Here is a 26287-nt window from a genome sequence, read left to right on the forward strand (position 1 = left end):
TTGATGGATTATGGAACAAAGAGTGGCAAGAGCCTAAGCTTGGGGATTCCCATGGCACCCAAAGGTAAAATTCAAGGACACCAAAAAAGCCTAAGCTTGGGGTTGCCCTGGATCCGGTGGAAGGTTGTGAAGACCGTCGTATGACGGAGGAGGAAAGGACAAAATTGCTTGAAGAGTCTTTGCTTTTTAGTTTACCACAATCATCCTTGTTGTACACACCTTTTGAGAGAGACTCACAATGATTTAAAATTTATTAGAATACTCTATGTGCTTCACTTATATCTTTTGAGCTATATAGTTTTTGCTCTAGTGCTTCACTTATATCCTTTAGAGCACGGTGGTGGATTTGTTTTATAGAAACTATTGTTCTCTCATGCTTCACTTATATTATTTTGAGAGTCCTTTAGAACAACATGGCAATAATAAAAACTTTCATATAAGTGCATTGAATACTATGAGAAGTTTGATACTTGATAATTGTTTTGAGATATGGAGATGGTGATATTAGAGTCATGCTAGTTAAGTAGTTGTGAATTTGAGAAATACTTGTGTTGAAGTTTGTGATTCCCGTAGCATGCATGTATGGTGACCCGTTATGTGATGAAGTCGGAGCATGATTTATTTATTGACTATCTTCCTTGTGAGTGGTGGTCGCGGACGAGCGATGGTCTTTTCCTACCAATCTATCCCCCTAGGAGCATGCACGTAATACTTTGCTTTGATAACTTGTAGGTTTTTGCAATAAGTATGTGAGTTCTTTATGACTAATGTTGAGTCCATGGATTATACGCACTCTCACCTTCCACCATTGCTAGCCTCTAGTATCGCGCGACTTTCGCCGGTACCATAAACCCACCATATACCTTCCTCAAAATAACCACCATACCTACCTATTATGGCATTTCCATAGCCATTCCGAGATATATTGCCATGCAACTTTCCATTGTTCCGTTATTATGACATGCTTCATCATTGTCATATTGCTTGCATGATCATGTAGTTGACATCGTATTTGTGGCAAAGCCACCGTTCATAATTCTTTCATACATGTCACTCATGCATCATTGCACATCCCGGTACACCGCCGGAGGCATTCACATAGAGTCATATTTTGTTCTAAGTATTGAGTTGTAATTCTTGAGTTGTAAGTAAATAAAGTGTGATGATCATCATTATTAGAGCATTGTCCCAGTGAGGAAAGGATGATGGAGACTATGATTCCCCACAAGTCGGGATGAGACTCTGGACGAAGAAAAAAAAGAGAAAAAAGAGGCCAAAATAAAAAAATGGCCCAAATAAAAAAATGAGAGAAAAAGAGAGAAGGGACAATGTTACTATCCTTTTTCCACACTTGTGCTTCAAAGTAGCACCATGTTCTTCATATAGAGAGTCTCCTATGATATCACTTTCATATACTAGTGGGAATTTTTCATTATAGAACTTGGCTTGTATATTCCAATGATGGGCTTCCTCAAAATGCCCTAGGTCTTCGTGAGCAAGCAAGTTGGATGCACACCCATTTAGTTTCTTTGTTGAGTTTTCATATACTTATAGCTCTAGTGCATCCGTTGCATGGCAATCCCTACTCACTCACATTGATATCTATTGATGGGCATCTCCATAGCTCGTTGATACGCCTAGTTGATGTGAGACTATCTTCCCCTTTTTTGTCTTCTCCACAACCACCATTCTATTCCACCATAGTGCTATATCCATGGCACACGCTCATATATTGCCTGAAAATTAAAAAAGTTTGAGAACATCAAAAGTATGAAACAATTGCTTGGCTTGTCATCGGGGTTGTGCATGATTTAAATATTTTGTTTGGTGAAGATAGAGCATAGCCTGACTATATGATTTTGTAGGGATAACTTTCTTTGGCCATGTTATTTTGAGAAGACATAATTGCTTAGTTAATATGCTTGAAGTATTATTATTTTTAGGGACATTTACATCTATGCCCTTAACTCGAACCCACTACTCAGTTTTGCCCCTAATTTTTAGGTATGCTCAGTTTTGCCCCTCCGCCGTTAGTGTCACTTATAGAAATGCCCTTTTGCGACGTTACCGTCTGGTCAAAGAACTTTGACCACCCAGAAAAAATAGCAAAAAAAATCAAAAAAATCTAAAATTTTGTGGGATCGAAGATAGTCATGTCCGCAAGGCGCGTGCAAATTTGTGTGCCGTTCGGACACCCTGAGAGCTCGTGGCAAAGGAAATCATAAATTTTGTACGCATGTGAACAATAAATTTGAAAAAATAGAAAAAAAATCAAAAAAATATGAAATTTTGGGGAACTGAAGATACTTAAGTGCACAAGATGTGTGCACATTTTTGTTGTGTTTGGACATCGTAGGAGCTCGCGGAGAAAAAAATAAAGTTTAGCTCCTACGAGCTCGTACGGGCTCAGACGATGTCCAAACACAACAAAAATGTGCACACATCTTGTGCACCTAAGTATCTTCAGTTCCCCAAAATTTCATATTTTTTTGATTTTTTTTCTATTTTTTCGAATTTACTGTTCACATGCGTACAAAATTTATGATTTCCTTTGCCACGAGCTCTCAGGGTGTCTGAACGGCACACAAATTTGCACGCGCCTTGCAGACATGATTATCTTCGATCCCACAAAATTTCAGATTTTTTTTTGATTTTTTTTGCTATTTTTTTCTGGGTGGTCAAAGTCCTTTGACCGGACGGTAACGGCGCAAAAGGGCATTTATATAAGTGACACTAACGGCGGAGGGGCAAAACTGAGCATACCTAAAAATTAGGGGCAAAACTGAGTAGTGGGTTCGAGTTAGGGGCAGAACTGGAATTGGCCCTTATTTTTATGTCAATATTAAACTTTTATCTTGAATCTTATGGATCTGAACATTCATGCCATAATAAAGAAAAAATACATTGAGAAATATGTTAGAAAGCATTCCACATAAAAAATTCTTCTTTTATCATTACCTACTCGAGGACGAGCGGGAATTAAGCTTGGGGATGCTTGATACGTCTCTAGCGTATCTATAATTTTTGATTGCTCCATGCTATTATATTATCTATTTTGGATGTCAATGGGCTTTATTTTACACTTTTATATCATTTTTGGGACTAACCTACTAACTGGAGGCCCATCCCAAATTGTTGTTTTTTTGCCTATTTTAGGATTTCTAAGAAAAGGAATATCAAACGGAGTCCAAATGGAATTAAACCTTCGGGAACGTGATTTTCTCAACAAACATGATCCAGGAGACTTGGAGTGCCATCAAGAAACAAGGGAGGAAGGCACGAGGTAGGGGGGCACGCCTACCCCCCTAGGCGCGCCCTCCACCCTCGTGGGCCCTCCGTTGCTCCACCGACGTACTTCTTCCTCCTATATATATCCGCGTACCCCCCAAACATCCAGGAGCACCACGAAAACCTAATTCCACCGCCGCAACCTTCTGTACCCGAGAGATCCCATCTTGGGGCCTTTTCCGGAGCTCCGCCGGAGGGGGCATTGATCACGGAGGGCCTCTACATCAACTCCATGGCCTCTCCGGTGATGTGTGAGTAGTTTACTTCAGACCTACGGGTCCATATTATTAGCTAGATGGCTTCTTCTCTCTCTTTGCATCTCAATACAAAGTTCTCCCCAATTTTCTTGGGGATCTATTCGATGTAATCTTCTTTTGCGGTGTGTTTGTCGAGATCCGATGAATTGTGGGTTTATGATCCAGATTATCTATGAACAATATTTGATTCTCCTATGAATTCTTTTTTGTATGATTGGTTTATCTTTGCAAGTCTCTTCGAATTATCAGTTTGGTTTGGCCTACTAGATTGATCTTTCTTGCAATGGGAGAAGTGCTTAGCTTTGGGTTCAATATTGCGGTGTTCGATCCCAATAACAGAAAGGGAACCGATACGTATTGTATTGTTGCCATCGAGGATAAAAAGATGGGTTTTATATCATATTGTATGAGTTTATCCCTCTACATCATGTCATCTACCTTAAAGCATTACTCTGTTCTCTTGAACTTAATACTCTAGATGCATGTTGGATAGCGGTCGATGTGTGGAGTAATAGTAGTAGATGCAGGCAGGAGTCGGTCTAGTTGTCTCGGACATGATGCCTATATGCATGATCATACCTAGATATTCTCATAACTATGCTCAATTCTATCAATTCGTTTACCCACCGTAATACTTATGCTCTTGAGAGAAGCCACTAGTGAAACCTATGGCCCCCGGGTCTATCTTCCATCATATTAATCTTCCAATACTTAGTTATTTCCTTTGTCATTTATTTTACTTTGCATCTTTATTTCTCTTTATCATAAAAATACCAAAAATATTATCTTATGATATCTATCAGATCTCACTCTCGTAAGTGACCGAGAAGGGTTTGATAACCCCTTTATCGCGTTGGTTGCGAGGTTCTTATTTGTTTGTGTAGGTGTGTGGGACCTGAGCATGATCTCCTACTGGATTGATACCTTGGTTCTCAAAAACTGAGGGAAATACTTACGCTGCTTTACTGCATCACCCTTTCCTCTTCAAGGGAAAACCAACGCAGTGCTCAAGAGGTAGCATCGAGCTAGGCCCGCAGTCGATTGGGGCCCGTGTCGTTTCACCCCCTCCCTTCATAGGCGGAGTCATGCATGCTGCGGTCCCGGGGGCTACTGTCTGGCCCATCGGACTTGGGGTACCCAGGCACGTCTACCTGTGGCCTAGTGCGTGGCGCCACCAGAAGGCCCGGCGCAAACCCACCGCCGGAACCTCAGAAGCAAGAACCTCGCGAGGGCTTTGCCTTGCAGGGCGTGTGTCATCAGGTGTCACCATGATCCTCGTGAGGCCCTCTCGCGGGGCGGCCTCCCAAGGCTCCTCGCGCAGGCGAGCAAGTCAAGAGCTGATTTAGAGGACTCACGCAGCCCGGTGCCCTCATGTGGGTGACGTGCGTGGCGACAGGCGGAGCTAGAGGGGCGCCAACAGGTGAGGATAAGGAGGCTTTCCTCCTTCATGCTAATTAAGGAAGCAAGGATGGTGCACCGGTTCCCAAAGCGGTTCCCAAAGGTTACCCGTTCAATGCAAGAAGACGAGGACGACGGGCTCACCAGGACAGAGGTCATCACCAATCCCACCAGCGCATCTTGGTAGGTGGATTTTGGAGGAGAAGACCACCTTTAGTCGGGATAAGCTGCACCCCTGGCCCCCTTCAAACTGGCCGTTGTGCCAACCCTTCCCGCCATATGTTTTCGGGGGAAGAGGACCAAGGCCAGTATAAGTAAGGCTGGGGTGTCGCCATAAAGGAATATCGATCAATATCCCCCGAAGACAACCTTCCCCCCTTGTACACTCGTGTTCATCCTACCTCTCAAGGCAATCCAACCATAGAGGAGTAGGGTATTACACCACAAGGTGGCCTGAACCTGGGTAAACTGCTTTGTCCATTGTTCACCTTTCCTCTCGCTCGAGTACGCCGAAGCATCGTCGTGATCTTGTGGGTCGCGAGGCGGGGCTTAGCGAAGGTAGCAAGCGTATCCCAAAGTTTGAACCTTCTTGAGTCCGCGGAGCCCCGATTCTGATATCCATGGAGGGTTCCATCCATGAAGGGTCCACAAAGAAGAAACCATGTCTATCCCACCATGGCCATCACCCACGAACGACTTGCCTCACTCGGGTAGATCTTCACGAAGTAGGCGATCTCCTTGACCTTACAAACTTCTTGGTTCAACTCCACATCATGTCGGAGGCTCCCAAGCGGCACCTAACCAATCTAGAAGACAACACTCTCCAAATGGTAATAGATTGGTTGTTGATGATGAACTCCTTGCTCTTGTGCTTCAAACGATAGTCTCCCCAACACTCAACTCTCTCACACAGATTTGGTTATGGTGGAAGAAGGATTTGAGTGGAAAGCAACTTGGGGAAGGCTAGAAGGCTAGAAATCAAGGTTCAAATGGTGGGAATGGAAACTCTTGATCTCATTAGGTTATTCTCTCTTAGAGAATATATGCGCAAATTTTTTCCAGTTAGGTTTGAAATGACGACACTTTTATTCATGTATTATAACATGTACTTTTTATTCAGAAAATGTGCTATCTTGGTAGTTTGTACTACTTACATCTAGTATTGACACTTGAACACCTCATCCCTACCAAATAACAGGCAGGAAAATTAGTGTACCATAAATTAAGGGGTTTGTAGAATTTTTTGTCAATAATCAGATTTCATGTTTAAATAGAAAAGCAATTCTCAGGTAAAATTACAATTTCTCTACATATGTAGCATTCACCACTCTTTTTCTCCAGTAGTACCACTATGTGTATAGAAAATAGTATCTCCATATATACAAAAAATATATAACATGTTCTATGATATTAATATATACCATGAATATATATAGTCCCTCAAATATTATTAAAGTGGGGAATGGAATCCTTCATTTACAACACCCATTTCTTATGAAAAAAATCTCTAGCGAAAGTCAAGCAACAATCACTGATGAATATAATAACTCATTTAGGGTTTAATCTCCCAACTGAAAGAATTACCGGGACTACATTCAAAAAGAAAAACTACTAATGCAAGCTCAATTTCAGCAATCAAATAAAGTTCTGCACAAGTAACCAAACAGATAAATAATGTCGTCCAACAAATAACATAAACGACCAGGTTGGCTTCTACCATATATAATTTCTCCCCACCCACTGCACAAAAGCAAATTGGCGCCTACTGTTTTGAGTCCAACAACAACTAATTTGCTCTACCGAATTGTGTTTCGCTCGCAACAACTGCTAAATGTAGTTATACTAATCATAAACATTAGAAATTTATATGGGATATACATGGCAATATGAAGGCTAGAAATTTAGTATTGGCATGTTTTGAATTAGTTGAAACCTGCCAAGCTCTCCAACATTTTGTTAGCAGTATGCTTGAAATCCACGATCAAATAGGAACGCAACACACTGTTTACATGTTATTACTCTGTCTGTACACTAATATAAGAGGTTTTAGAGACTTCTATGTTCAGTCTAAAACGTCCTATATTTGTGTACAGAGGAAGTAGTTAGTAATAAGATTGAGTGCTTCTTCCATGCATGACATAATACTGAGTTGTAAATAATGCTTCTTCTCAAGATGCAGTCTCATCATCTCCTTGATGTTTCCTAGGGATGACCAAATTGGTAGCGTGAGGATCCCAATTACCTACCGAGGCGACCAATGGAATGCATAGGGCTGAGCAGCACTGCTAGGCTCCGAGGGACTCCAATCAAGCAACATCTTCCTCCTGCACAACCACTGCAAGCCAAATATGATAGTAACACGTTTGGGAATCGTACTCCCAAATCCCAAGCCATCCTATTAGTATCCCAAGCAATCCGTTGTTGTGGCAACCAAAGCCAACGGGCGGACAGGTCAGCTTCAAAATTTAATAGAATTATTGATAAGAGCTAATGATAGGACGCATCAGCTAATGGATTTATTGCATTTATATGAAGCCTACTGTCGACATGGAATTTTTTCCAGAAAGGTTTGATTTTCAAATGTCTATCTCTCTGATTTTCTTTTCGCTAGGTACTTTTTGGGGTATATACAACTTTGGAAGATGAAACTTAAATTAGTTGAATTTATGGTAAGGAGAAGGATCATAAGGAAAATCATTAACTAAATGTCCTCAAAAAGTAAATCAACACAAAAGTTTAGTTCCTTATTTAAGATAGACCAGTAAATAACAGACGCAAACCAGATAAGTAGTATTGAAATGACATGGCATTACCTTTCAGCAAACCAAAATTATATAATTGTGTGAACTTAATTGAGATTGTTTTTATCTTCATGTTGCTCGTAAAAACAACATATAGATCAAATAAGTCAGATAAACCAGCAGATATTATATGGGTGCACTCTATATAAGTGCAACAGTCAATAATCGACCATCGACATGAGCTTTGACTCAATGGTCACTATTGCTTGACTGTTACTGAAATTTTACAGGAAATCAAGTAGCGCTACCCCGTCTTCTTTTAGACTCTTAGAGCATATACAATAGAAACAGAACAAAAACTAACCAAGAATATACATATCCATGTGCACTAGTTTCAGAATATATGACATATGGACTCTGAGATATCCTTTTTTTGTTTCCATGCATTCAAGAAGCGCTCTATTACTTTCATGATCTTATTCCAAGTTACAAATATTAAAAATTATGCTATAGCATGATTTTTCTATGACATCCAAGAAAATTATGTTTATACATACCAAACAGGCAACACAAGTAATTCTTGGTCCAATTCTAGCATGGAAAGGTTTGCATCTGCTAAAGAACACTTTGTTTCTCCTGTTCCATAAGCTAATGGTCACACTTAAACATAGATAAGTCTGTATATATGATAAAACAACAGCAGGCTCGAAGTAATAAATCACAGGCAGGGAGGAAGCAATGTAGATGAGAAGGGATTAGCTTACTTGTCAGCGTAGTGGAGGAGGTAGAGCTAGGTGATGGAGCTTCTGCACCTCGGGTGACTACACCTCCATGTTCATAAAACCTATGGCGCATGCAAATAAGTCTGACTATACACGGCGCGAGAGGACAGGAGGATTCGACTATGACCACAGGGATATTGTCGGAGTGGACAATCGCTGGTCGTGATGGCGGGTTGTCCTATAGGTGCTCGTCCGTACCCTCCCTTCTCTAGGCTTTCTCAGGCTGTGGCGGCACAGATCCGTCGGGGATGAATGGCCACGTCTCCAATCACTGAACCCAACGATGCCCAATCGCGTCCGCCGTTGCGTTCGTGCTCCCGAGCCATCCTAGGCAGCCCTTGGATTCTCCTGGAAATCAATCAACACCTACAGACAACAGACACCTCAACGGAATCGCACCGTTCGCCAAAGCAAGATCTGGCCCAAGAAAGAGGAGAAATAGACATCTGATGATGAACTTACCTGCTGCATCACAGGGTCCGTCAGGATGTTCTGGATTTCAGGGTCCTGCATAGCTTTGCCCTGTCTCTCTTTCAGTTCCTCCGGGGTAAGTTTGCCTCTGTTCGCCTTGTTGATCTGCTGAATACATCTGAGAACGGATAGCAACGGTTAGGAGTTGCTTGGTGGAATCTAAGATGAGAAACCAGTGATTGATTGATGATCTCTTTCAGTGCTATTTACCTCTGTACACCACGCGTAATGAGACATCGCAGCTTCAAAATGTTGGGGATGGATGGTAAACAAGCAGAAACATTGTGCCTCTGTAGTATGCGCACCACCTGCCTCACGAGACCATGACACCTCACTCTTTGCTTGTAGTTCTGACACCACAACATTTGTGTCCGTATCCCGGACCAGCACCTCCTCTGCCTTGGTCTCTGGTTGATGCGCAGAATGCATCTTGGTTGTGTCCCGGACCACCACCTCCTCGCTCTTCACCTCTGGCTCCGACACCTCAGGTGCTTCAGACACCACAACATCCTGCACCACGGCATGCGCCTCCACCCTCACATCCGGGCAATTTGATTTTCAGCCACTACTTACTTTGGACTTTGACAATTTGCCACTGCTTAGATTGTAATTGATCTTTTGCCACTCTTTTGTTTGCCATTTGATTTTTTGCCATTTTCTACACAAAAAATAATTTCAAATGACAAACATATTACATGCACAATGCACTGGACAAGTATACCCTTGTGTGCCTATTTGCCACGAACTCAAACGCACGCGAAGAACTCAATCTCATCCCTTGTTTGCACGACAGTAGACGGTGGCGCTCCTCTATGAGCAGCGGACAAGGTCGGCACCAGCTAGCTGATGGGTAACAGCGGGGAGCAGCAGTAAAGACAGCGGCGCCCAGGCCCACGCCAAGGCTGAACGACGGAGCCCAAGTGGAGCCGAGCAGCAGCGAGCGCTTCCACCACGTCTGCCGCTGACCACGAGTAAGCAGCAAGAACACACAGGGCCACAAACAAACAGCAGCAGTATGGGCCGGCCATGAACATCAGCACCAGTATAGGCCGACAAGAAGCAGCAGCGGCAAAACAGAGCGACGGCGACGCACGTGCACGCGGGACCAGCGGCGGCAAACAGCACCACCTGCGTCATAACAGGCGGCGGGCTGAGAGAGAGAGAGAGAGAGAGAGAGAGAGAGAGAGAGACCTAGTCGCCGCTGTCGAGGACCACCAGGAATTGCCGGGACGAACCGCCGCTGTCTTCTGTCGAGCACCAATAGCGACAGACGAGAGCCAGATGGGGAACGAGGGAGGAGATGAGCTCGTCTCCTCGGTGAATCGAACGGGCAGGGGCACTCCGGTGATTTCCACGTGGGTCCCAAATGATAGGGGAAAAACACTCAATTTCAAACTAAGTAGTGGCAAGTAAGCAAATACAAAGTAACGAGTGGCTAATCGTCAAAGTGCGAAGTAAGTAGTGGCAAAATAAAAAATCCCCTCACATCCACCTTGCCCTCTTGTTCCAGGTCAACAGCTTTAGGTGGTAAACCATCAACCATGACCTTGTCCTCAGCAGCCAGTGCCGCCATGGGATAGGTCCAGCGTCGTGCTGCGGTCGAGGGCCACCAGCCTTACCAGCCGTCATCGCCTCCTCACTCTGGAACCAGCCCTCCAACACCTTAGAGCATCTCCAGCCGTTGCGCCCCCAAGACGCGCCGAAAATCGCTGCTTGAGGGCGAGATGGCGTTTTTTCGGCGTGGGGGCGAGCACATCCCCAACCGTCGCCTCCAGGTCGGGCCCCAGACGTCCCCACAGTTCGGCCAAATTTCAGCAAACACGGCCACATTTCAACAAACATGACATATTTCGGCGAAATTTAGACGTTTTTTACACGAATAAAATGGACAGAAAAAACCCTAAACTACGGGCCGAAGTAGGCGCTGAGCAGGGCGTAGTCGTCGCCGGCGTCGTCCTCCTGCTTCTCCTCCTTGACACGGCCGGCGCCGCTGCTCGACCCCTCGCCCCAGCGCGCTGCTTCACGGCGGCGGCGTTCGGCGATCTCCTCCAGGGCACAGTGCTGGCGGTCCAGCTCCATGCGCGCGTAGTCCTCGCGCGCCCACTTCAAGGCGGTCTCTTCTTCGTCGGCCTCCTCGGCAAGAGCAGGCTCCGGCTTCACGGCGGCGAGCCCCGGTTCCGGCTTCACCGTCGCCAGCCTTGGCTCCCTCTTCGGCTTGACCACGCGAGGAGGGGCCGAGGAGGAGGAGCCACGGCCGCCGTCGCTGATGACGAGGCCGGCGCCGTGGGTGCGCCTACCGAGCGGCGTCTCGGACGACTCTGGCTTGAAGCTGACCAACGCCGGCGCGCCGGAGGAGTGAGAGGAGGATCGGGAGGGGGAGAAGGAAGAGGAGATGACCATCCCATCATCCTCCTCGGCAGCCACGCGCCGCCACCCCGAGCGGTCGGGTACTCGAACGGCGGGTCGTTGCCGCCCTCGAGGTGCGCGAGGACGCCGCTGAGCGTGCGGCCCAGGATGCCCCACCACAGGCGGCGGCCCTCACTGTTGTTGCGGCCACGCGGCATCGGTGCGTTGTTGGTGGAGGCGAGCCGCTCCTCCTGTCGGCGTCTGAAGTACGCGGCCCACGCCGCGTGGTTGCCGGTGGCGTACTCCGGGAGCACCCGCTCCTCGGCCGTCAGGGGCGCCCGTGCACGCTCGATCTCGGCGTGGAAATAGGCAGGCGTCTCGGGGACGGGCAGAGGGGGGACAGGGACCCCGCCGGCGCTGAGCCTCCACCGCGACGGAGCACGTACGTCGGGCGACGCGGGGTAGTTGGCCTCGTGGAGGAGGTAGGCCTCCCACTCATGCAGCAAGCGGCGGCCGAAACCGTTGGCTGCCGCCGCATCGCCGGGGTACCTCCCGCTCATGGTTGCCGGGGGAGAGAGAGGGGCTCGAATGGCGGAGAGAGAGAGGGGAGGAAGTGCGGCGGCTAGGAGGGGGAGATGGGTGCCTCACCGGCGCGACCAGGTTCGCCTTTTATAGCGGCTCGGGGGCGGCCACGTGCGAACGCGTGGCGGAAGGCGGGGCGGCGTCGCCGCACTTCGCCGCCCGTGAATCAATGGCAGGCCGACTGGCGGCAGCCTTGGCATTGATTCCCCACGGGAAAACCGAGACGACGAGGACGACCAGCCTTCATCTCGCTGACGCGCCGATCCCGCCACTCTTTCGTGCCAAAACGTTCGCGTCGGTGCCCCCGGGCGCCCCCAGCGCGCCGGGTTCGGGTTGGGTGCGCCGGCGCCAATTTCGGCCCAATCCGGCGAAAAACAGGCTCGTGGGGGCGCGACTAGGCCGATTTTTCGGCGTCGGCGCTAAAAAATGGCCTTGGGGCCTGTTGGGGCGTGGCTAGAGATGCTCTTAGCGGTCTCCTCTATCACGCAGCCCATGGCTCACTGTAGCTTGTGCATATACTCATACACATTGTCTGCATCCCCCACCTTGGCACTCACCTCCAGGAGCGTGACTTCCTCAGCCTCCTCCGGCAAGACGGCGAATGCCGCCATGTGGACCTTGATCGCATAGGCCATGCCGGCCTCCCCAGCACGCCGAAAAGCGCTAAGCATGGGGTTGTAGGACCGGAGGCACGCCGCCAGGCCATACTTCTCCCTCCTACGAGCTCGAAGGCCTCGTCGGCGCCCTCGACGTCGACGGTGACGATGCGGGCCAGCGAGGTGATGGTGGCCTCGAAGCTAGGCGCCCTGGCCTAGAGCATGTGCACGAACACGCGGCCCGCGGCGGCGGCGGGGTGGACGGGGAACACGACGTGGTCCACGGAGCCGAGCAGGCGGAGGAGCTGGTTGTACTGATGCGCGGCGAGGCAGAGGTCAGGCGCCGTGTCCAGGCCGGAGATGGCCACATCAAAGGCGGCCATGTCGGCCGCAGCGTCCCCGCGGCGGGTGTAGTCATGCGTGACAGAGGCCTTCCAGCCGGCGGATAAGATGTGGAAAGGAGCGCAAAATGCGGGGGTGAATTTGCAAAATTAGAATGTTTCCCATATCAACATACATAGGGACGGTGGGTTTAATTCATAAAAACCACATGGACCTTTTTGTGAAAACACCATAACGGTGTACCCGATATAGTCAAGGTAAACATTCGTACACGGTTGACCGGCCGAAATTCCGCCGATCGCATCCAACGCGTATCACTGGCTTGTGGTCCAATGCAATCTGTTTTTCCTTCGGCCTATCTCTTTCCGCATGCATCCTCCTCCACTCGTTTTCTCTCCTCAGCTTCAGTCTCTCTGTTGTCTTCAAACCCGCTCCATCATCACAATGCCCCCATGCTACCATGAATGCAAGAGCCTAGAACTAGCAATATACGGAGCTGCATCAGGCCTAAAGGATGGTGGGACCAGCAATGGACGACTGCTGCAACCAATCATGATGATGCCGCGACATGACAGTGGCGACGATGTTTTTGCTACAACCGTCGGCGTTTTTGCTACGACCAACCTTGACGATTGCTACAACCATTCACGACGATGTCGAGACCCGCCGCTGTTTTTTGCTGCAACTAGTGTCGTTTTTTGCTACTACCGGCGTTGACGATTGCTACAACCGTTCATGAGTACACTGACGGTGGCGACGTCGCGACAACGCTTTGCTGCAACTGGCATTGTTTTTTGCTACTACTGGTGCTGACGATTGCTACAACGGTTCACCAGCACACCAACGGCGGCGCCGGCAAGCGGCAACGACCGCCCTTCTGATGCAACTGGTGTTGTTTTTTGCTACTATCATTTTGACGATTGCTACAACCATTCACGAGGACACCGACGGCGGTGGTGGCGACCGGTGGTGCTGCAAGCAGCTGGCGAGAGAGACGTGCGTTGTAGTTGCTACGACGGTGCGAAGCACCGATGGGGCAACGAGCTGGAGGGGCACAATGCGTTTTGCTGCAACGGCGACCTTTGGAGTGGCGCGGTGAGCCGCGGTGCTGCAAGCAGCCGGCGGGGGGGGGGGGGAGGGAGGGGACGTGCGTCGTAGTTGCTACAATGGCATGAGCACCGAGTGGCAGTTGGACAGGTGCGAGAGAAGTTTTTTGCTGTTTCATGGCCGTGCAAAGAAGAGATAGAGTATGGGTGGTTGGGTAGCTGGGGGTTGAAGATAAGATCTGATGGTTATTATTGGGCAAATCAAGCGGCTGGCAGTCGACCGGCCGGAAATGCACCGGTCGACCGGCGCGTATAAGCGCCCTAAAGTCAATATGTGCTTTATTATTAGGGAAAGATTGGTTTTTATATGGACAAAGATGTAGAGTCTTCAGCTTTTGCCAATCCTTGTCCTTGGCAATTTTAAGGAGTTCCACATCCTCTTGTCCTTGCCATGTCACTATTGAACTTAGCTGAAATATACTAGATAACACTATTAGACCAAAAAAAGATATGTTGACATTAATTACCAAAATCACCAAGGGAGCACTTGTGCTTTAAATCTCCCCCTTTTGGTAATTTATGACAACATACAACAAAGCTTCATGTGAATAATGTGAAGGGTAATAACTAAAGCTTTGGAGGAACATGTAACTTGCATGAACTCCCCCTACATGTGTGCACTCATGTAATGATAGAGTTGAATAACATGTGAATGCACAACATGATAGAGTAGGTAATGAGTTAGATGTATCTTGGTCATATGCATTAGAGCAGAAAGTGATATGAGATGTACCTTCATGTTATTGATTCCCTCGTGGAAACAATATGTGCAAAAGCAAGAGACCATCATGCACATGAGTGAGATGCATGTACTTACCATGCGTTCCTTGAACTGACTCTTGAAGAAGCAAATTTAAGAAAACATGGTTAAATAACACAAGAGAACTTCAGACAAGAAATAGATTTCGAGATCCACAAGCATACCAAGCCTAGGATGACGTGTAATAGGTGAGTATCACAGGGTGGGTACTTTATTTAATTATAGACACATCCCCCAAAAACTAAAAATTTGAAAGCAATTCCAAGGATTGTTCTCCCCTAAGCATGGGCTCACTCTCCCCCTGAATCTAGTACTGCAAAATGGGAGAAGGTAGGGTGAGAAACAATCAGAGAAAGTTGTAGTGAAGCTAGGGCTTATCAAGATCTCATCAGAGTGAAGTGGATTTTTAGAGCAAAATAATAACTGAATAACAACTGGCATGTCTCTCCCCTCTTAAAGACATGCAAATTCTCTCCTCTTATGAAAGTGCATCTCCCTTTCTTTCTTAGAAGAGCTTTTGTAAAGGTAAGTTTTAATGCTCTCCCCCCTTCGATATCAATTCCATGAAGGGTAGTATTCACGGATATTAGTCAAGTGAGTGTGGTCCTTAAGAGACATAGCGAAGCAGAATGCAGCTCAAGATGCAGATAGAGGGAAAGAATCATTGAGTGGAGCTGAATGGAATAAACACTTTAAGATGGCAAAGGTGTTTTTTCAGCAATGAAATCGGTGGCGCCAATTCATATCAATTGGTGACTCCGAGATGGGGCAGCCACAGACAGAGCACATTGGTGAGACCGAGTTTGTCCCTTTTGGTTGAACTGTCGAACTGTGTACAAGTAGAACTTGTGCTTCTGTTTGGCCGATATGCTTGGATCGGTGTGACCAAGTTCAATGCAGAGGAAATTTTTTTTTCAACTCAACTCGCTTGCAATTGGAATTCCACAATTTCAAGGAATTTGATAGAGTTTGCAATGAATTTACTTAAAGATACAAAACAGAAAAGTTCAATTTACTTAAAGTTTTTTTATTAAAAGAGAAACACAATATCAAGAAGAAATGCGAAAGAACCAAACAAAAAAAGGAACACTAGAGAACTTCATCTAGATGTGGTAGGAGACATAGTCACCTATGTTAGAGTATATTGACTTAGGAGTCAAGTGAAATCACTTAATCATAGGTCATACTCATCGTTAAGCTCAAAATAGGGTTGCAATTTTCCATTAAGTGTCTTGATGTATTCTTATCTTGTTGATTTGCTTTAACTCATGACTTGGAGTAAAGCTTCTCTAAAATGGACAATACATACCTTGGGTTTGTTGTTGAACTTGATCATGTAGTTGATCTTGTGGTGGATGCTCAATGTTGATGTGATCCGTCAAGAGTTGGGAGCATCCCTATGAATTTCAAGCTCATCTTCCTACATGGGTCAGTCTTGAAAGGAATGACTCTTATGTATCCAACTTGACAACAGTGAAATTCATCATATAGATATTGTCAAAGGATATGTTAAGTGTAGACTTGTTCCCTGATCTCAACAACAAAAGCATAGATACTTGGTGATGTAGAAGTTGCTCAAGATGTTAGTGACTTGCAATCTCATATATTGAGGCTCATTCGAGTACCTACAAGGGTTAGATAACATACAAGGGTGCAAATATATCAAAGACAAATGATGAGCATCATAAGAGTAATATCAATGATTAATCATATAGGCTCATGCCTTGCATGCATCCAAATGGAATCTCTATTCCAAATATAAGTCATCAATGATGTTCAACTCACTCCTCAAGCGACAAAAATATCTTTTCATCAAGTGGTTTTGTGAAGATATCCGCCAGTTGCTTGTTGGTATGAACATGCTTAAGATTGATATCTCCTTTAGGAATAGGATCACGAATGAAATGGTGAAAAACTTCAATATGCTTAGTTCAAGAATGTTGCATGGGATTGTGTGCAATCTTAATAGCACTCTCATTGTCAAAAAGCAATGGAACATGTCTCACATGTATCCCATAATCAAGAGTTTGGGTTATCCAAAGTAATTGAGAACAACATGATCCCGCGGCAATGTATTCCGCTTCGGCGGTAGATAGAGATACCAATTTTTGTTTCTTGGAGGACCAAGAGACAAGGGATCTACCAAGAAATTGACATGTACCCGAAGTGGACTTTCTATCAACCTTGTCGCCGGCATGGTCCAAGTCAGAATAGCCAACAATATCAAAATATCACCTCTTAGGATACCAAATGCCAAAGTTTAGTGTATAAATCAAATATCTAACTATCCTTTTCACAACCTTAAGATGACATTCTTTAGGAGCAACTTGATATCGTGCACACATGCACACACCCAGCATAATATCGGGACGGGAGGCACAAAGATACAATGATGAACCAATCATAGATCGGTAAACCTTTTCGTCAACCGGGTTGCCATCCTTAGTCAAGTCAAGATGTACTAGTAGGCATGGGTGTTTTCATACCTTTGCTTTCTTACATGTGGAACTTCTTGAAAAGATCCTTGGTATACTTTGTTTGTGAAAGAAAGGTCCCTTCCTTTGTTTGCTTGATTTGAAAACCAAGGATAAATTTGAGTTCACTCATCATAGACATCTCGAACTTTTCTGACATTAACTTTCCAAACTTTTCACTAAAATGAGGGTTAGTAGAACCAAATATGATATCATCAACATAGATTTGGCTAACAAATAGTTCTCCATTAACCCTTTTAGTAGAAAGAGTAGACTCAATTTTCCCAATCTCAAACCCTATTTAAGGCCATAAAGAGCTTTGTGAAGTTTGTAGACATGATTAGGTTTCTTGTGATTAACAAAGATGGGAGGTTGTTTAACGTAAACTTCCTCCTCAATTTCACCATTTAGAAAAGCACTTTTAATGTCCATTTGGTGTAAGGTGATATCATGGTGATTGGCATAAGAAAGTAAAATGCGAATGGACTCAAGTCTAGCAACGGGGGCACATGTCTCACCATAGTCCATACCTTTGACTTGAGTGTAGCCTTGAGCAACGAGACGGGCCTTGTTGCATACCAATTTTCCATCCTCATCTTGGTTATTCCGGAACACCCACTTTGTTACAATGATGTTTTGATCATCGCTGGCCTTCTCAACCAATGTCCACACTTGGTTTCGCTCAAAGTTGTGTAGCTCTTCGTGCATAGCATTTATCCAATCTGGGTCCTCAAGGGCTTCTTCTACCTTCATAGGTTCAATGCTAGAAATTAATGAGTAATGTTCACAAAAATTAGCGAAATGAGTTTTAGAGCGAGCGATTCTCCCGGTGTGAATGTCGTCGAGGATTTTTTAGATGGGATGGTTCTTGGAGACTCTTTCTCTAACTCATGAGAGCTTTTGCTTCGATTGTGGTGGAACATCCTCATCATAATCTTGTTCTTCTCCATTGTTGGTGGCGTCATCGTTCAGTTGTGGAGATGGAGTAGGAGGTTGAGGTGGGTCATCTTGTTGTACTTCCTCATTCCCTTCGTCTTGACGTGTTCCATTTGTGGATGCCTCCATGTCAACTTGTGGTTCACCTTCATGTGAAGTTGAGGCTTCTACTTGAATGGATAAAGTACTCTCCTTTACCTCAGTTGTACGGATCATGCCAATAGACAAATACTAAATTGCTTCTGAGGGGTCTTTGTCTCCTACATCAATTGGCAGTTGATCTACTTGTGAGCCGTTAGATTCATCAAACTTCACATCTACCATCTCTTCAACCTTTCGGGTGAAATTATTGTACACACGGTAAGCGTGAGACTTTTAGCCATAACCGAGTAGAAAACCTTCATAAGATTTAGGAGAAAATTTCGAATGACGATGCTTATCAAGAATGTAGCACTTTGAGCCAAATACTCAAAAGTATCCAACTTGGAGTTTGTTACCGGTGAGTAGCTCGTATGCCATTTTACCGAGAAGCTTGTGAAGATATAATCGATTTGTAGCATGACAGGCTGTCTCAACCGCTTTCGCCCAAAATTGTCTTGGCGTTTTGTATTCATCAAGCATCATTCTCGCCATCTCAACAAGAGTGCGGTTCCTCCTCTCAACAACTCCATTTTGTTGAGGTGCGTACGTAGCCGAGAAATCATGTGAAATGCCTTCTTTGTCAAGAAAGGTATCCACATTGGCATTCTTGAAATCCATTCCATTATCGCTTCAAACCTTCTTAACGTTAACTTCAAATTGATTTTGGGCCTTCTTAGCGAAGTTCTTGAAGATCTTTTGGACCTGCGATTTGTCATCAAGAAAGAACGCCAACATAAATCTGGAAAAATCATCAACAATGACCAAACCGAAAGGGTTACCACCAAGACTCTTCTAAGCATTGGAACCATAAAACTCCCCATCAAGAATAGGCACTCTATGTCTAATACTCTATGTCGTGGTGGAGCACGATCACCTATGGGGCCATCATCCCCTTGTGGTTCGGTAGGGGGAGATCGCATTGCACAAAGAGCAGAAGCCATGGAACAACACGACAGGGGTAACCCTGGTAGTTTTCACCCAGGTTCGGGCCGTTGAGAAGTGCTAAACCGTACTCCTGCTTTGGTAGATTGAAGGGAGGACTATGGTGGACACACAACGCTCAAGCCCGGCAAGGTTGCCTCGGGGAGAGCAGCTACGTGTGTACAGGTATACAAGGTTCTGAATCTTCTTTTAGGTTGCCATGGCCCACCTTTTATAGGCTAAGGGGTTACCATGGTGGAAAATTAGTCATTATCTACTGATTAGATAGCCACCAGTGCTATCATACCTAACTCAGGCAGTTAGGACAAAGTACATTAAATGCACTGCTAGGTGTCACGCTGAGGATGCAGCCTGGTAAGCCTGCTGCGCCGCTTAACGATCTTCTACATGTCTACATGAAACGCCTCTCGACGGGTGTCATATAGGGGGAATCTCCCTTCCAAATGGCTGCCATGTGCCAAATGACATCCACTTAATCACTTGGGGGCTCGACACAGCACACTGATAAGTGACTTGTGTCGTCGTGTGGTGGAGCGGTGGAGTCTTGGCGGGGAGACTTGCCCTTGGCGGCCCCGACAAGCCTCCCAGGGAAATCTTGCAACTTGTTCTTAGTGAGGCCTCGACCTGACCAGGCTCACCTCACTACAAAAGAAGACACATCTGTGACATTTTGGGCCAAACGGAATTTTTTTGTCATGCTTATGACACTTCTATGACGATATTTGTGACAAAACCCTGTATCATCATAGATGTGGTGGGCTCCTACTTCTATGACAAAAAATGGGATTTTGTCTTGGGCGGGCCGGAGACATAACTGCATGACATTCTTTGGGTCATCCATGACGGAAAAACTCATGGTAGAAGCGAGGGTAAGGAAAATATCAGGGAGTTCCCGGTTATGGTGGGTGGTCAGGGCTGAGCGATGCACTGAGGTTTGCGTGTTTCCCTCGTACACGTACGCGCGAGTGCGAGGCGTTGTGCTCTAACTGAACCTGAGCGAGGCGTTGGGCTCCAACTAAACCCGAGCGATTGCACTAGCTACGTCACTGAACACCGATCGATCCATTGCTGTTAACTGAACCCGAGTGATTCCTTCGCTACTACTGCTAACTGAAGCCGATCGAAGCTGCCTCTTGATGAACAGTTCTCGGTGAGGTTTGGATGAGCAGGTCCCGGTGGGGATTGGATGAACAGTTCCCGGTGGGGGTTGGATGAACAGTTCCCGGTGGGGGATGGATGAGCAGGATCCCGTGGTAGTAGAGGACGTTACCGCTGGATGAACATGACCCCGATCGAGGAGGTGGGGGTGGATGAACAGTACCCGATGGAGGGACCCCGTGGAGGGCTGGTTGAATAGGACCCCATGGAGGGCTGGTTGAACAGGAGCTGGTGGAGGCTGGATGAACAGGACCCCCGTGGAGGCTGGATGAATAGTAGCCGGTGGAAGTTGGATGAACAGGACCCCCGTGGATGAACAGTAGTTGGTGGAGGATGGAGGAAGTCGACGGTGGATGAACAGTAGCTCATAGAGTCCCATTTTGCGGTACGCCACACCCCTCCCGATGAAGAGGACCCCGTTTTGACCGTAGGCGCTCCAACACAAGTCCGTTTCCTCCATTTTGCGGTACGCCACACCCCTCCTGATCAATAGGACCCCGTTTCGATCATAGTCGATCGAACACAAGTCCATTTCCTCCGTTTTGCGGTATGCTAGACCCTTCCCAATGAATAGGACCCCGTTTCAACTGTACGCGGTCGAATAGAAGGCCCGTTTCCTCCGTTCTGCGGTACGCCCGACCTTGTTTCAGCTGTTCCGTCCAAGCCAGTTGGCTCCTGATGAACACGACGTATTCCGTTGCCTCCCGATGAACATGACGCATTCTGTTGCCTCCCCATGAACATGACGTAGTTTCTCTGTTCCGACCCAGCCAGTTGGCTTCCGATGAATAGGATTAGTCGATGTACGCATTAGAGACCCCGCCCGTATGTACGTATGTAGCCGTATTTATTATCATGCAGCATGGTCGTACGTATGTGTACATGATATAGATGGGACCGCGTGACATGCTACATTGGCGCCTCTACTTCAACACGTGCGGCTCTTTACTCGGTCACGGTACATCGCTACAGAGACACCGATCGATCGCTACGTACGTACAAGTTTGCGGCCGGACATATAATGCTACCTTAGCTTCAACCTGGTGGGTCCCAGATGTCAAGGGGTAAGAAGGCAGTTCCTTCCATGCGAAGATAAAGCCAGTGGGTCCCAGCTGTCAAGGGGGACATTTTTTTCGTGAAATACAGAGGCCCTTCGGTAGGTCCGAGGTGTCAGGTGGAGGAATCATTATTTTGCGCATAATAAGGAGGCACTTCTTGGCGTGCGGCCATGGACCCAGCAGTCAGCCTCTCCACTTACAGTCCTCTTCTAAGGGTTGTCGCTCATTGACCGCGTTGACGATGCCGTACCGCCCGAGAGCACCAAGGTGGTGGACGACGGTGCGACCTAGGAAGGGAACGACCCGGAGCCGGGGTATACAGAGCAGTGGATGCCCATGTAGAGGGGTGTACGAGGGTTGACTGCTTCGGCTACAGTTTGAAGCTGTCGTCTCCGGAGAATAACAGGGGGTGTGGGTGAGTAGAGGGAAGGCCTGGCCAGTATTAGCATGGTCGGGCGGTGAGGCCTACGTGGCAGCACAGCTGGCCACGGGAGGCTGGAGCAGGCGGTATGGCGGGCGCAGGTTTGGGCGGCTAGAGCAACAGGACCAGAGGTTGAAGATGCAGCTTGGCCGTTGGATTAACAACCAACAGTCAATGTATCTAGAATCATTTATTGACTAAGTTGACAAAGCCCTACGTACGCGTTAACTTAGTAGGCCGACAAGTCAGCCTCCAAATCTGGTGGGTCCCAGCTAGCAGGGGGAAGCAAAAAAAATCACATAATAAGGTGGCACTTCCTTGCATGCGAAGATATTTTCTGGTTTTTTTATTTCTTATTTTTCGAGATATAATAAAAATAAAACAATTCAGCATCTTCGATACTATCTATATTTTCACGAAAAGGATCATAATAAAGCTGGTGGGTCCCAGCTGTCAGGGAGAGGAAACTTTTTATTTCCGCGTAATAAAGGAAGCACTTCCTTGCCTGCGAAGATGTAGCTGGTGGGTCAAACCTGTCAGGGGGAGAAATTATTTGTTTTCGCATAATACGGGGGCACTTGCTGCGTGTGGCCACGGGCCATGTGGGTCCCTACTGTCAGCCACTCCACGCACATGCCTCATTCGATGGCTGTCGTTTGTTGACAAACTTGACCACGTCGTGCCGAGAAAACCAACATAGTGAATGATGGCGAGTATTACGAAGGGAGCAACCCGGAGCCGGCGAAGACACAACAGTGGTGGCCCACGCAGAGAGGAGTACGAGGGTTCACTAGTTCGGCTACGCTGTGAGGCTGCTATCGCCGGAGAAGAACAACAGGTGTTGGTGAGTAGAGGAATGGCCTGGACGTTGTTTGGGAGTGGAGTGGGCCGGTGAAGCCTGCGCGGCAGCACAACCGGCCACGGGAGGCGGTAGCAGGTGGTACCGCTGGCGGTGGTTTGGGCGGCTGAAGCAAGAATATCCGAGATTGAAGAAGCACTACAGCTGTTGGATGGACATCCAACGGGCACTGCTGCTAGAATTGACTATCAATTTACAAAGCCTTCTGTATGCCTTAGTAGGCCCACAAGACTTTCGTACGGGTCACTAACTATAATTCTCAAAAAAATAGTAGGCCCACAAGTGAGCATCACATCTGTGGCAGATAACATATAGCCCATTTGCTATTTGTAATAATGTACATACCATTTTTGAATTCTAATAGAATATACTACAACCCATTTACAATCTGTTAAAATTACAGCCCATTTTCTAGATAGGACAATGATTAATAATTTCAACCAACCTCTCAAAGCAGAATTCAACCAAAAATCCCACATTTTGATGGGATCTGAAATATTTTTATCCTGAAATTTCGAGTTAGACTTAATATAATTTCAAAATGAATTTGTATTAGGTAAAAATCTAAAGAAATATTACACGCGCAATAAGTAATGAATTAAAATTCCAAATTCAAAAAATATATTTTTGAAACTAATTACCTCTTTGGTGCGTTTTTGTATATTTACAGCCCAGTTTTTATAATTACATCCCATTTATTATTTCTTAAAGCCCATTTTCTTGTTAGGCCTAATGCATCCGTCATAGGAAAGATTTACAGCCCAGCGGGGCAGAGAATAACAACGTGACCTGGGTTTGGTATTCCGCAAAAAAAAAGTATAGCTAGGCTAGCCATCTTCACCTTGAAAAAATAATATCTAGGTTGGATATTTGGTCGACATAAAATAATAGCCTGGGCTAGACGGGCCATAGCCCGCCCAGTTGATACCCTGCCCCTATGAACAACAAAAAAACATCGCTCAAGAAAAATTCTGCTTACACCTAAAAAAATACTGCTCGAGCTGCTGGGTCCCAACTGTCGGCCACTCCTTGTGCAATTCCCTCGTTTATTGACTATATAGGTTGACGATGGTGTGGGACCGTGATGTCAGGAAACCAGGAGGAAGAAAAAAAATTATAGTTGTATATAATAAGGAGAAACTTGCGTATGTACGGCTATGGCCCTAGTGGGTCCCTACTGTCATCCTCTCCAAGTAAAGTCATCTCCTGATTCCTCATGTTCTTTGACCATGTTGACAATGCTCGGCGCCACGGCGAGTGCAACAACTCAAAGGACGATGGAGAGGGCCTCACGGGCCCTACGGACGCTCTAATACAGCGCCCGCTGCTCATTCGGGAAGCCAGGATCATCGGACACCTATGAGCACCTTCAAGAGACTGAGACGACATCAAATGGTAAGGCCGCGCTTGGGAGCTCTGGATTGTTTCACACCTGTATTAAGATACAAGTGTAATTTACTCGTAATCGGAAACAACGTGTAAAATATAGGCGTAATGAAACCGAGGGCCTGAGGTCTGTAACAAATACTGGCGAGTTATGCGTATAATTTGAGAGACTAGTGTATATTTTACTAGTCGAAATCGACCAACCAAGCACTTCACCCAAGACTATCTTCTTTTATTTACAAGCGTCTGTTTTACAAGCGGTTTTGGTTGGAAAACGACCATCCAATCACAGCCTAAGATGATGAGTTGGTCGGAAGATCATATGGTTTCACCTCTAACCTACCTGAGTTGTCGTATAGGCTATGAATGAAACATAACACAATGAACTTCTTAAGCATAGAAACAACAGAAGATGATGATCTTCTTAACATGCAAATCAGAGGCATTTGATCAACATGCAAAACAATATGAAGCATTATTCTCAGGAGGCAGGGTGAACAGCTCGTGATGCCGCATGCCATAGCATTCCAAACTCAACTTTGCGATCAAACTCACAAGGCCTGGCATTACATAGACAACATTCAGAACAAACTCTTAAAATACCTTACATAATTTAACATTCATGTGAATATGCATCTCAGGAGAGTAAATATTTACTTCTGAACTGAAGACATGAATAGTAAAAAACGATTGACGTTGCTCATAGCAAAGGGCGTCCCACTCAAAAATATCAAATGCATGTCTTCTGGCTAATGTTAATGAGCAAAATTTGACAAAGTTTTCCAATTCCAGTATATTAAACTGATGTCTTCTCGCTAACATCATTGATTAAACTTTGACAAGCTTTTCCCATTCAAAATATGTAATGCCTATGATTGTGGAACGGGTAGGGTTTGTCATCAGGTTTTTATCTGAAAGTCCGGTGGCTCAGGGTGACGATGAATGATTAGAGAACCATTCGATGTATTGTGCATGATGAATTATTATGGAGGACACGAACCATCTGAAGATTTTGTGCAGTTCCACTAAAATCAAGCTGAGCATCCCTGTGGATTTAGTATTTATATGCTGCAAGAAAAGAAAGACACATCAGCACACACATGAATATTGGCCCAAGTGTTAACCCACCAATCGATGGACTGACAAACTGAAAGTATAGTAAACATATTACCATACCCATATGCCACATCATTGTTGCTTAGAGTGACATTGACAGACTTGGAGTCATGTCCTGTCTTCTTGTACTTGTTCGGGCACTTTGTTTGCCCAGTGTTCCTATGAACCACAAGTAAAGCAACCATCTCTCTTTTTGTCTTTCTTCTTACCCTTATTAAAGGTAGTATTCTGCTGGACAGAGTCCTTTCCCTTGAATTTGTGGAAATTCTTCTGCCTTGAAGACGTTGGTAGCTCCATTCAGACGGGCATGATTTGTCATCAGTTTGCACATTGAAATGGCACATGGAGCCAGATTAACCAGCGTATATTTTTGTGCAGTTCCACTGAAATCAAACAATGTCTTGAGTAGCATGGTGGATTTCGTATTTATATGTTGCAAAGCATTAAACATGTTGGTAGCTCCATTCAAGTAGATTGTCCGGTGGCTCAAGGTGAGGACGAATGATTAGAGAACCATTCGATGAATTTTGCATGATGAAGTATTATGGAGGACACGAACCATCTGAACATTTTGTGCAGTTCCACTGAAATCAAGCTGAGCATCTATGTCTGCATAAATACAGAAAAAGCATGATGAATATAATAGTGGTACTAGTAGATTAAACATACGCTTACAACTATAATCATCTTCATTATCTTAACGGGAAAACATAACAATACAATAGCTTGAATTAAACATTTATTCAAAATAATACAACAATATAATCATCACAACATAACAAAGCACGATCATGTGGATGAAGGCCATTACTAATCTCGTTTGTTACAGCTGCGCCGGTGACTGACTTGGTCATACCTTTCCTTGTTGAGTGAATTTTGCACCCCACGTGTTGTTGACTTGAGTTTTCCTTGGTCTGCAGACTAGTCATGTCACCAGCGTCTATAATACTCTAAAGCTTCTCGATCATTCCTTCTGTAATGTAGTGCAAACAGTGACTGCTTCTTTCTACAAAGTGGTAAGACCAACTAGACCCACTAATGCAACAGTTTGCCTTAAAGACATTTGCTCCTTTTGTGCGGTTCAACTAAAATCAAAGTCGAAATAAAACCGAGCAGAAGTTTTGATA

At 45.8% G+C, this 26287-nt stretch overlaps 1 long non-coding RNA gene across 2 annotated transcripts; it reads right to left on the reverse strand.

Moving 5' to 3' along the window:
- Window positions 1–6818: 6818 nt before the first annotated feature.
- LOC123188671 (uncharacterized) lies at window positions 6819–10254 on the reverse strand. 2 transcript variants are annotated; one of them, XR_006495051.1, is made up of 4 exons: window positions 10129–10254; window positions 9148–9595; window positions 8929–9055; window positions 6819–8832 (listed from the first exon to the last, which is right to left on the reverse strand). It is a non-coding gene; the product is annotated as an uncharacterized lncRNA (long non-coding RNA). The 2 variants fall into 2 exon arrangements; XR_006495050.1 differs by having other exon boundaries at window positions 9148–10065; window positions 10129–10243.
- Between the last annotated feature and the right edge of the window lie 16033 nt (window positions 10255–26287).

Source organism: Triticum aestivum, chromosome 2A (genome assembly GCF_018294505.1).
Source record: "Triticum aestivum cultivar Chinese Spring chromosome 2A, IWGSC CS RefSeq v2.1, whole genome shotgun sequence".
In the NCBI taxonomy this organism is placed as follows: domain Eukaryota; kingdom Viridiplantae; phylum Streptophyta; class Magnoliopsida; order Poales; family Poaceae; genus Triticum; species Triticum aestivum.